Source organism: Rutidosis leptorrhynchoides, unplaced genomic scaffold (assembly GCF_046630445.1).
Source record: "Rutidosis leptorrhynchoides isolate AG116_Rl617_1_P2 unplaced genomic scaffold, CSIRO_AGI_Rlap_v1 contig437, whole genome shotgun sequence".
NCBI classification, from domain to species: Eukaryota; Viridiplantae; Streptophyta; class Magnoliopsida; order Asterales; family Asteraceae; genus Rutidosis; species Rutidosis leptorrhynchoides.
The window spans coordinates 29125-41815 of record NW_027266669.1 but is presented as its reverse complement, the minus strand read 5'-3'; the positions used below and the strand labels follow the sequence as shown (position 1 = coordinate 41815).

General features: G+C 35.3%; 1 pseudogene; it reads right to left on the bottom strand.

Annotated features, from left to right (window-relative positions):
* Positions 1 to 2602: 2602 nt before the first annotated feature.
* On the bottom strand, positions 2603 to 11637 carry LOC139883695 (mitogen-activated protein kinase kinase 9-like; annotated as a pseudogene).
* Positions 11638 to 12691: the final 1054 nt, after the last annotated feature.

Genomic DNA, 12691 nt, shown 5'->3' with positions numbered 1-12691 from the left:
AGGAAAGAAAGAAAAGGAGCCGGTTATGCTGTTCAACGATATTGATAACGATCCTATGCCATTGTATTTTGAATATCTTCCTAGTACGGTATTTTCTCCTTTCTTGTTTACTCAGGCAAATAATAATGGAAGAGGTTGTGACTGTCTTGACGGTTGTCGAGCTGGTTGTTTCTGTGTAACGAAGAATGTCGTTTAGTTTGCATATATGATCAAAATAGGAACTTCAAAGGATATAACTCAGATCTCATTTTGCATAAAGGTACAGATATATTAACCATAAATCATAGAGCATGGATGGATCAATAATCACCTAGGGCTGGTTGTTTCTGTGTAACGAAGAATGTTGTTTAGTTTGCATATGATCAAAATAGGAACTTCAAAAGACATAACTCAGATCTCATTTTGCATAAATTAAGGTACAGATACATTAACCATAAATCATAGAGAATGGATGGATCAATAATCACCTAAACTAATAGGACATTGTACATCCTTTTCAATTTGATCTGGGCGTAAATTTATAAATCTACAAAAAGAAAAAAACATAGGCATATCAGAACTTTATTCCGATATTTATGATGGAAATAGAACACTGAAACATGCTTAGATTTTCAACACTTCAACAGTTTCAAGCTAAACAAGCAATGAGGAAATACATGCAACTCATCCGATAAGAAGTCGTCGTAAAACGCAATTCTAGCCTCTTTGAAATTTCGACATACTGCACAAGAGATCCACGATCTAATGCGAGAAGTGTCATCTTCTACAAAGCAAGAGAGGGAGAATCTATGTATTCGAGGTACAGCATGAAGAATAAATACTCTGTCAACAAAGTCCACAAAGCATTTCCTTTCATCATCAGGTACATAGTCTTCAAGTTTAAAATCAAGGCTGGGAAGGGAAGTCCACATGTACTACCACCTTCTGGATATTATGCTTGTTCGAAAAGCATATTTTGTCGGAAGAAAAGATAGGATATGTTTTAGAATGGCATCAGGGAATCATTTAAGCTACGACCGCTTCCTTCATTTTCACCATTCAACTTCTTCCTTTCAGGCTCACTAACTGGCAAAAGTTGGTTCATACTTCTAAGCACTAACGCCCTCTATGTGTTGCGTACTGATTTTTGATGTAATAATCCATGAGGAGAGCTCTAAAACAGAAAACAAGTATCCATATATTAATCCGATATTTGATGTAATATATAATCCATGAGGAGAGCTCTAAAACAGAAAACAAGTATCCATATTCAAATTATCATCCCTACAATCAAATAGGATCTGAATCACCTAAATTTGAATCAAATCTCCCGTGGGGGCTAAAATTCGGATAGGATTTTAACATGTCAGAATTAGATCCATGTGGATCAAGTTCAAATTGCCAACTCTAGTTCTGAATAAAAAGTAACTAAAAAGTTAAGCTTCGTACCTCTTTTTTGGTAAATCGTCAATCCAATCAAGATAAATATAAAGATAACTATTTGTCTAAAACTTGATATTTCCACCATCCTTTCCCAACATCAAAATATAAGAACACTTAACTAAACAATTAGAATCAAATATAAAAGTGGATATCAAAGAAGTGATAAAGAACATGGATGTATGAGATTGGAAACCTTTTATATTGTTGAATAATTGGGGGTTTAAAAATATTTTTGACGATTTGATCCCTACCTTTTATAGTAATTTTAATTTGTCAACCATAGTGTGACCAAATAATATGACATTTTCTATTTAGGAGGTTTTAAGAATATTTGTCTCTAAAAAATATTGAAATATATAAGAAATTTATGAGTTGTTTATAAAAAAATGTATATAATTTATATAACTTGAATCTAAAAGAAAAATGTCATTATTTTATATGATGGTCACATTCATATTGATATGCCGTATTACTAGCTAGTGTCTTTCCAAAGTGTTGCTTCTAAGTGAGAGGTTGTCGAGCTGGTTATTGTTTCTATGTAACAAAGAATGTTGCTTAGTTTGCATATGATCAAAATAGGAACTTCAAAAGACATAACTCAGATCTCATTTTACATAAATTAAGGTACATATATATTAACCATAAATCATAGAGAATGGATGGAGCAATAATCACCTAAACTAATAGGACATTGTACATCCCTTTTCAATTTGATCTAGGTGTAAATATATAAATCTGCTAGAAAAAACATAGGCATATCAGAATTTTATTCCGATATTTGTGATGGAAATTATAGAACACTGAAACATGCTTGGATTTTCAAAACTTCAACAGTTTCACAGCTAAACAAGCAATGAGGAAATACATGCAACTTATCCGATAAGAAGTCGTCGTGAAAGGCAATTCTAGCCTCTTTGAAATTTCGACATACTACACCAAAGATCCACGATCTAACGCGAGAAGTGTCATCTTCCACAAAGCAAGAGAGGGAGACCCACAATATAGCAACATTGTACCATGTTTGTAGAGCTCGAAATGACAAAGTCTTTAACCAAACTAATTTTTTTAGTGATAAAAATCTACCTCTATTCCAGTCAACCTCCCAAGTTCTCCTATCTATGAATTATTTCATGCTTTAATCTCTCCCTCTTTCATTTTGGATCTTTCCTCCCTCTTAGCTTCAAAATTTCCTGGCCTTATCGACTCTCAAAATCATCTCTAGGAAAAGCTCCTCCCTCATCTACCTCACAAATAATTTATCAAAATTTGTCCACCTCAATAGGAAATCAGCTCGTGTTAAGACTATCCCCGAAATCGGCCCTCTTCATTCCACTCCTATCCCGATTGGTTCGTGCTTATATTCTAAGGATTTTGACTCGGACAAAAAGAGACGTTTTAAGCAATTGTGCTTCAATGAAACTATCCCCCCTTCTCCAAATATCGAAGAAGAAGCAAGAGCCATAATTGATTTTGGTCTCAAAAATGGTTTGATCCTCAAAAACGCTACTTACTCGGAGGCAATTACTCCAACGAAAAATTATCTCAAGATTGATTAATTTTTTCCAAATTGAGTTTTTGTTCTTTTGCTTGTTTGTTTTGTATCTCTGGGGTTTTATCCCTTCAATCAAAATATTTTTTTTAGGTGGTTTGAAGATTTTAAAAATATTTTTGACGATTTTATCCCAACCTTTTATAGTATAATTTTTCTTTAGGTGGTTTGAAGATTTTCCTCTAAACAATACTGAAATATATAAGGAATTTATGAGTTGTTTAAAAAAAAATGTATATAATTTATATAATTTCAATCTAAAGAAATAAAAATAATTTGTCAACCACATGACCAGATAATTTGACATTTTCTCTTTAGGTGGTTTGAAGATTTTCCTCTAAAAAATACTGAAATATATAAGGATTTATGAGTTGTTTATAAAAAAAAATGTATATAATTTATATAATTTCAATCTAAAGAAATAAAAATATATCATTATTTGACTTCAAAAAAAAAATGTTATTATTTGATGTTCATATTTATATTAATATGTCGTATTATTAGCTAGTAAAGTTAAAGTTTTTTTTTTTTTTACTATTTGAAGATATCCTAAATGTAATTAAAAAATTATTAGATTATTAATTTATTATCTTTTTAAGTAACTTCAAAAATACACTTTTCCGGATTTAAGGGAAAAAAAACACAGTAAGATGCACGTAAATTTTCTGGGAAAAAATACGATGGTCTCTGGTTTCTCTCGGGGATCTGTAGTCTCGTCTACGTCGTGCCGTCTCTGATTGGAAGGAACCCTTGTCCGATCGCGTTCTCTCTTTGAGTGTCTAGTTAGGATGATGTCCTCGAATGTTTCTGATAAGGTTCTTGTTGGGTCGAGTGGTGATGGATCTGTGACTGTGGATGAAGATGTAGGGGTTATTGGTGTAATCTCGCCTGAGGCTACGACTTAGGTGAAGAAGCCATGGAATAGCTTGTTTGGTGGAAATCGAACTAAGTCGACTATGAATTCGTTGAGGTATATTTCGTCGGTGGTGGAAAATGGTGAAAATTTTGTGAGATTCAAAGCGAAAGAGGTTGTGTCTGAGGTTGAAAACTGGCAGCACGCTCTGATTGATTTTGTGTATGGAGACAAACCAAGATTCATTAAGCTACGATCATTTCTAATGAATCATTGGGGAGCAGAGGGGTTATTGAATGTGAATTTGATTAAAGAGAATTTATTCTTGCTGAACTTCAGATCTGAAGAAGCGAAGGTTCAAGCGTTGACCAGTGGGTATCTTTCGTTCAATAACAGGTCGTTGTTGCTAAAAGAGTGGAAAGCTACAATGGATTTCCCAATGGATGAAGTGGACATGGTCCTTGTTTGGATCAAGCTTCCATTACTTCCGTTGTTATTTTGGAAAGAAGATTTCCTCAGTCGAATTGGGAGTGTATTAGGCACACCTTTGATTGCAGATCAGATCACAAACAACCAAGCTCGGTTAAGGTTTGCTAGAATATCTATAATGATGGATGTTGTTGGTCCGTTTCCAGATAAGGTTCGAATTGCAGATGATAGAGGTGGACAGTTCTTTCAGAATGTGGAATATGAATGGATTCCTTCGGTTTGTGACAAGTGTAAGAAAGTTAGGCATCTCACTGACAAGTGAAGAATGAAGGCAGATCAGGTTTTGTGTGAGAAGGTTGTTCATGTGCCCGAAGTTGATAATCTTGCTCCAGTTGTGGAGAAAGAGACTGTAGTGGTGGAGGAGAAGTCTCAAGCGGAGCCTGAGCGTGTGGAAGTTGAGGTTCCTGAATTTCCTTCAATAGATGAGGCTAATAAATGGTCTCCAATAGGCCCTAGAAAGAAAAAGAAGGTTTCTAAAGGGAAGAAGAAGATGGTCGTGTTAGCTTTGAACGTGCAAAGTGTGCCAGTAATTCTAACTCGTTCAAAGACGCCAGTGGAAGGAAGCAGTAATTCGTTCCAACCTTTACAGTCTGTTACTGAAAGATCCATTGAATTATTGATCAAGTAGGTTTTGCCAGGTCGACTCCCTAAAAAGGGATGATAGTTGGAAGTTGGAACATAAGGGGACTCAATTCCCCCTTAAAATAATCAGAGGTAAGGCAACTGATTGTTAGTAAGAAGTTAATTGCTTGTGGTATCTTAGAAACACATGTCCTAATTGAAAATGTTGAGAAAGTGTGGAAAGGTGTGAGGTTTAGGAACTGGAAACTAATACATAATTCTGTAGTTTACCCAAATAGTAGAATATGGTTAGTTTATGATGTTGATAAAGTCCAGGTGAATAAAACTCATATAAGTGTCCAGTGGATTAATTACAAGATGATTGTTGATAACGTTGTAATTAATTGAACTGTTGTGTATGGACTGAATGATGTTAGTGATAGGATGGAATTGTGGAATGATCTAAGGCAGCTAGAACAGAGGGTAGAAGGTCTGTGGTTAGTTCGGGAAGATTTTAATGCCATGATTAGAAGCACATATAAGGTGGGGGTAGTCCATTGGGGCTAGCTGATATTTGGAATTTTGAGAAGTGTATAGTTGATACGGGGCTTATTGAGAATACAAGCCAAGGCTGCTAATTGACATGGTCTAACTACCACGAGGTTGAGGGAAGAATATGGTGCAAATTAGATAGCAGTTTTATTAATATAAATTGTAGTGATGCTTTCCCTGGAGTGTATACTGAAGTTTTAGAGCCAGGCATATATGATCACTCACCAGTTATTGTGCATCTGAGAGCTTTTGAGAGGGGGTCTTGTAAACCTTTTCGTTTCTACAACATGTGGGTGCAGCATCAGTGTTTGATTCTTTAGTGTCAGGACTTGGAGGTAGTTGGTTCAAGAGAATCCTATGTTTTCCCTTTGACAAAAACTTAAGATATTAAGAAGAGAGTTGCATGGTCTTAATAGGCATGAGTTTTTGGAGATTTCTGATAGAGTAGATAATTTGAAACTGCTTGTGAAAAATGTACAGTACAATCTGTAGATGGATCCCATGAATGTTATGTTACAAGATGAAGAAAGAGTTGTAGTTGTGGAATTAAAAAGGGTTATGAAAAAAGTTTCTATTTTCAAAAAGCCAGAATTGATTGGATAGAACATGGAGATGCAAACACATCGTTCTTTCATAAGTCCATGAAGATTAGGAATGTTCGTAATGGTATTACTAGCATGAAGCTTCCATCTAGGGAAATTTGTACGGATCAGGAGATTATTAGTGTGCATATGCTAGAATTCTATAAACAATTACTGGGCACCAGGGCAAAGAGAATGTCTTTTATGAATCCTGAAGTGTTCTTAAGAGGAGTGATGGTCTCTAAAGAACAATCAAGGGATCTGAGTCTAGAAGTGACTGCCAGAGAGGTGAAGGAAGTTTTGTGGTTGATTGAATCAAATAAAGCTTCTGGAATTGATGGATACAATGCCTACTTTTACAAAAAGAGTTGGCCAGTATTAGGAAATGATTTTACAAATGTTGTATTGTCATTTTTCAGAACAGGGCAGATAGCTAAATAATTTAGTGCCACACTGTTAACCATTATCTCGAAATGTGCAGATCCTCAGGACTTAAAGGATTATAGACCTATAGCATGTTGTACGGTGCTTTAAAGTTATATCGAAGATTGTGACTGCTAGACTTGGATGTGTGCTTCCTGATCTTGTAGGCATTCAACAGTTAGTTTTTATCATGGGAAGAGTTATTTCATACAATATATTAGTGGCACATGAAGTGGTTAGGGGATATCACAAGAATGTGGGAAGTCTGCAGTGTACTTTCAAAATCGATTTGCGGAAAGCTTACGACTGGGATTTCATTGAAGAAGTTATGCTGGGCTATCAATTTCCTTTCAGATTCATCTCATGGGTTATGGCATGCACAAGAAGTGTTTTCTATTCATTGAGGATAAATGGTTCAATGGAAGGGTACTTTGCTGGAATGAAGGTGTCCGACAAGGTGATCCTATTTCCTCCTTACTTTTTATTTTGATCATGGAATATTTGACTAGGTTATTGAAAAATCCTCCTAGTTTCTTCAAATTTCATCGTGGTTGTGGAGACCTTAGACTTAATCATCTATGCTTTGCGATGATCTCATGTTATTCTGTCATGGTGATGGTTTATCTGTGAACTGGTTGTTGGGATGTCTTAATGAATTTCTGATGTCTCTGATCTTTGTGAATGAAGAGAAAAGTTTTATCTTTATGAGTGGAGGAGTATATAGTGAGAGGGGCAATATACTGAGGTCTTGTGGATTTTCACAAGGACAAATGCCAATGAAGTATTTGGGGGTTCCCTTAAACTCTTCCAAACTGAGAATGAAACATTGCATGGAGTTAGTTGAGAAAGTGGCTAGCAGGCTGGGAAGTTGGGCAACGAAATCACTTTCTTACACTGGCCGTCTAATTTTAATCCAGTCAGTTTTACGAAATATGTAAGTTTATTAGTACTTGACATTCCTTTTGCCCAAGACAGATATAAAGTTGATAGATAGCAATTGTAGATCGTTTTTGTGGTCTGGCACTGAGAAGTCGAACAAGAGTCCTATTTTTTGGAAGAATGTATGTAGAACCAAGGTAGAAGGAGGACTTGGAATTTTTGATTTAAAATGTTGGAATAAAGTAGCAATTGGCAAGCAGTTTTGGAAAGTTTTGTGTGAGAAAACAACATTATGAGCAGTCTGGGTGTCTCAGAATCGGTTATCGAAACTGAGCTATTGGGGAGTTCGTAAGCCTCTGGATTCAAGCACAACCTAGAACAACTTGTATCTTCATTTTGGTTTGACCTTTGGCTGGGTGGAAAGTCCGTTCATGATAGGTTTCCAAGTATTGCTAGTGGTGATAATGGGATTAGAAGAGAAGTTAGAGTGTGTGATATCTGGAGGAATGACTCGTGGCATCTTTCAAATCTTGCTTCCTCTAAAATTGAAGTAGCTTGGGAGATTATTAAGATTGTGCCTATTACTGATAATATGGATGACTTAATTTGCTGGACTACTTCATCTACGGGTCAGTATTCAATTAAATCTGGATATGATGCCATTAGAACTAGTTCTGTGAAAGTTAATTGGGCCAGTTTAGTATGGAATAAAAATTTAATTGCTCGTCATAGTATGATATTCTGGATGGCAATTAATAATAGGCTTGCTGTCAAAACGAGATTGTTTAAATGGGGTATTAGCACTGATGCAACTTGTGTTTTCTATGGCAAATGTGAAGAATCTATTGATCATCTTTTCTTTGACTGCGTGTTCTCTAGAGCAGTTTGGATGATTGTTATGCCATATTGTGAAGTAAGAAGAAGTCCTAAGAGATGGAATTAGGAATTGACTTGGTTTATGAGGAAAGCAACTGGGAAGTCTAAATTGGCAATTTTAAGAAGAATTTTGTTTGCAACAGTAGTATATTATCTGTGGTTGGAGAGGAATATTCATCATATTTCAAGAAAAAAATGATAGTACTAATCATGTGATGAGACAAATTCGTGCAGCTGTGATATTAGCTGTTGGTGTTGCGAATTGTACAGTTTTGAGTTTATTGAATAGTTGGAGATAGGTATATGCTGTATTTTGAAATTTTGAATTTATATAGGTTGTATATAATCCGACAGTTTTGTGCTTTTTGGTTAATAAAAAGTTTGTTTGAAAAAAAAAAAAGAAAAACAAAAAAAAACAAAAGAAAACACTTTCCCCTTGGAATTTTGTACCGAATAAATTTTTCTCTACATGAAAAGGTGACTCATACACGTACGTTATATATAAATTACATGCAATTAAAATTGTTCCAGACGTCAAAATGTTTTAGATGATCAGTACTTCCATATAGAAAAGGAATGTTAAAAGAATGATGATGGGAATCTGTTAACGTGATGTAACACTGAATCCATATAGAAAAAGGAATATGTTCCAGGCTAAATTTTATATGTTTGTCTGGAACATAAAAGTAAATGGTCAATGTATCAAAACTCAAACCTAAAATAGCAATATATGCTCATAGTCACTTGGATGTCTGCCTTGAAAAATTAGACGCTAATCATTATGATAGTTAGGATCTTAATTTGTCTCAATTTTCTCGTTGTTGGATTTCAAATACTAATATTCAAAACATAACTAAAATTTATAATAGTTACTTATATAAGTGTGGAATTCGGTTATGATCAAATACTCATACTGATATGTATAGGTTACATACAAATACATGAAAATTTGATGATCGATCCAGAGGATAAACCACATATATAATTCGCGAATACCTTACTGTTCAAAAGCAATGTTTCCAATCCAGGATTGGAGTAATTGAGTATAGAGAACATTATGGGTGGCAATAATATATATATATGTTGATGTTAATTTGATAGTTTGTGTTCATTTGTAAAAAGTTTGTTTCCGAGCGGTTCACTTTAGGAATTCGTTCGCGAGCGGTTCACTTTTAAACACGATCGTATACGAACGAATAAAATTGTGATATTTTTTCATGAACGACAATAAACATGAAAAATTTGATAATTCATTTCAGCTCATAATTTTAATTAATAAAATTATAACATTATTTGATTCAAAATATTACTTAATATGAATATGAACGAAAAATGAAAGAAAAAATTAAAATATGAACATAAATGAATAATGATCAATTTATTGTTCCATTCGTTTTTATTCGATTCATTTTCCACCCAAAACTACATGCGATCAAATTCAAAGGGGTATTATTGAACTTTTTGAGCAATGGAGTCAGTTGGCCACCGAAAGTTCGACAATCTTTTATGTTAAGCATGTTTGGAGTGGTAACTTGGACATTATTAGACTCAATGAAATACCATAATTATTGAATCAATGGAGTGGTAACTTGGACATTATATATAGACTCAATAAAATTTTAACAAGCTTCTGTCAAAATATATATATAGCCCTGCCTGAAGCAGACTTTTTCATGCATGTTCCTACCTGAAGTATTATTGTTTACACTTTGCTAGATGAGCTATCCTTTGGTCATATCTGTTACTGCATGGATTTTATTTTTCAAAGGAAAAAATAAGCTTTATTTTTATATTATTTTCAAAACTAGCCATGTTTGGTCATCATCGTCATCGCAAATCACTGGACGACATGAAAATATCCCCAATCTATCACAGAAAAAAAAAAAAAAAAAAAAAAAGAAAGAAAAGACAAATCTCAGTTTAAAGACTTCCCGTTTGGGAGTATTAGGCAAGATGTCGTAGTACGTAGACTTGACTTCCCATCTATCACAGACGACGTGAAAATATTCCCAAATGTCAAATGGTAAAAAATAGTATCACTAGGTTTAGCCTTCATCTTCACTCTCTCTTACAGTTTGGGGACAAAAAAATTGCACGTCTATCTTAAATTAAATCAGCGGTTAACCCTAATGCCTGTGCATAGTCAGAGTCCTACTAAAATTACAAAAGTAAAGTCAAATCGATAAGAATTGAAATTTTCAAGGAATAGTTTCTGGTAGATCCTTGAAATTTGATTACAATTTTTTTTTTTTTTTTTTTTACTTAAGCATGATATTTAGTTGCAACATTTGAATTAACACTAGAGCATTTGTCGAGATTTTGATATTATACAAAACATATTTCGCATTACAACGAGTTAGAAACAAAACTGGAATTAATAAATCCATTCAAGTTTTACAATAATTCCTAGGAATCACGTTTTACAATTATTGCTAATAATCGATCGTCTAGGATCATCTACATACAAAAGGGTGATTCAACAGCTCCGATGCCGACAATCTCTTACTTGAATCTTTTTGCAAGCAACACCCGACAAAGTCCCGAAACTAGTCTGAAGCTCCTTCCGGCAATACTGGTACGTCTCCGAAGCAAATCGCACACATGAGCGTAGCAAAGTCAGGACTTTGACCTTTGGGTAGAAAGGGATAGTGACCCAAATAGAGTTCGAACAAAGTTAGCCCTAGACTCCATATATCCTCCGCGTAGCCGTCGTATGAGCCGCCGTGTGAACCCGGGTCGAATCTTTCCGGACTCATGTAACCGCAAGTACCCACATAAGAATCACATCTATCAAGCTTACGAGAAAGTATGTTGCTAGTGCCGAAGTCAGCAATCTTAACCCTATCCATGTTCTCGTCGACTAACAAATTCGCGGGCTTTATGTCTCTGTGAACAATTAACTTGGAATGCAAGTAACTCAACCCTTTGAGTGCCTGGCAAGCAATCTCCGAGAGAGTAGACTCGTTAAGAATTATATTCCCCGAATTCTTCTTCTTTAGTACTGCGTCTAGGGAACCTCAGTCCATGTACTCCATTAGGATAGAAATATCTCCGTTAACTTGATAAACGCCGTTACATTGAATCACGTGTTGGGAGTCGACGCCACGAAGAATTTCGATCTCGCGACGAATACTAGAAGAAGTAGAGACGTCTTCACGAACAACTTTCAAAGCATAGAGTTGGGAGGTCTTCTTATGTTTGACTTTGTAGACTGTCCCGCCGTTACCGTGACCGAGTACATGCAACTTTTCCAAATCATCACTTGATTCGATATTATTGTTGTTGTCGTTGTTATTCAGGCCGACGACTTTGGTGACGATCGGAGTTGGCTGTGATATGGGAAGAAGGCCTAATGTTGGCAAAGAAAAGCGGCGTCGTTTCGAGATGTCGAGTTGAGGTTTGAGCTTGTTCTCCTTCAAGGATACCTGGGGAACAGCTATTGCGGCCACCATAACAGCTGAACTATTGAGATATCGAGAGGGTTTCTAGGTTTTTAGTAGTACTGTATAATAAATCCTAGTTAGCCTATCAGGGTTCTTTATATAGTGCTAGTAATTCCTTGTTGGCCACATAAACTCCACTTTTACGCTATATATTTTCTATTATGTTGTTCATAATAAACTATAAATCCGGCTTTAATTGTGTCTGACCTATTGGAAACAAATACATAGGGGATTGAGTTAATTTTTACCTATGTGACTTACTTTTACCTTCAATAGTATGAAGTTCATTATTAGATGTAAAACAACATTTTTTTTAATTAAATTTTACGTTTAATTTACGTGTATAATAATTTCTACGTTACCGATACGTAGAAGATGATTTGAAAATTATTATACTTATAAATAATATGTATCATCATCTTATTGGCTAAACTTGTCATGCCCTAATTTGAATGGATGTTAGAAAAATGGACCAAATATCCTAATATCTATCAAAATATAGGGACCAAATATCTAATAATCGTTCAACAAAATGTTCCAACAAGCCTACAAGTTAGAACAAGCTCAGCAAGGCTACAACTCGGAATGGTGGCAACAAGCCTACAACTCGAAAGTTTTTCCAACGAACCCACAACTCGGAAACGTCCGGCGAGCCTACAAACTCGGAACGGTATGATCTCAATGTGAATGCAACTCGATGCGTTCCAACAAATCTACAATCGGAACAAGCTCAACAAGCCTACAACTCGGTAAGGTGGAAACAAGCCTACAACTCGAAATTGTGCCAAAGCCTACAACTAGGAATCGTTCCATGGCGATTGTTGATAGGAGATGGGAATCTCAGCTTCACAGACCTTTGCATGCAGCTGGTTATTATTTGAACCCTCGTTCGCACTACTCTCCAGCATTTAACAATGATAATTTAGAAGTTAAGGAAGGGTTATTTGATTGCATGAAGAGATTGGTGCCTGATTATGAAGTGAAGAAGAAGATTAATGCACAGCTTACTGATTTTCATTATGCTAGAGGATTTTTTGGAATTGAAGCTGCCAAGAATGGCGTG